The following is a 542-nucleotide window of genomic DNA, read 5'->3' as shown; positions in this document are numbered from 1 at the left end:
TAGCAGTGCTATTGCTGGGTCATAGGGGAGTTCTAGTGTTAGTTTCCTGAGGAACATCCACACTGTTTTCCAGAGGGGCTGTACCAGTTTACATTCCCACCAACAGTGTAGGAGGGTGCCGGTTTCTCCACATCTTCGCCAGCATGTAGAGTTCCACCTCACGCCAGTCAGAGTGGCTAAAATGAGTAAATTAGAAATTTCACTTTTAGTGAACAGTCTTAGAAGGGACATATAATGTTTCCCTCCAGGACAGAGGGCAGAATTTGTTGCTGTCCAGGATAATGAAGATCATATTTCTCCCTGGGGCAAATGTTATGCATCACTGATAATACCCCCATTATAAAAGATTGGATTTTTCTAAACTCAAGATTCCTCATCTGTGATACAAACACACTGTGTGCACAGCTTTTACCTAGGCTATTCAGCATCACCTGTGTGGGGACTGAGGGAGAAGAAAACGAGGGAAAAAACACAAAGCTCATGCACCCTGGTTTTTTGAGTAATAAGTCTCTTCTCTGACCCAGAAATCTCATGCCTTCTCC

The sequence above is a fragment of the Crocuta crocuta genome, unplaced genomic scaffold (genome assembly GCF_008692635.1).
Source record: "Crocuta crocuta isolate KB4526 unplaced genomic scaffold, BGI_CrCroc_1.0 scaffold913, whole genome shotgun sequence".
NCBI classification, from domain to species: domain Eukaryota; kingdom Metazoa; phylum Chordata; class Mammalia; order Carnivora; family Hyaenidae; genus Crocuta; species Crocuta crocuta.
Note: the sequence above shows the minus strand (reverse complement) of the source record.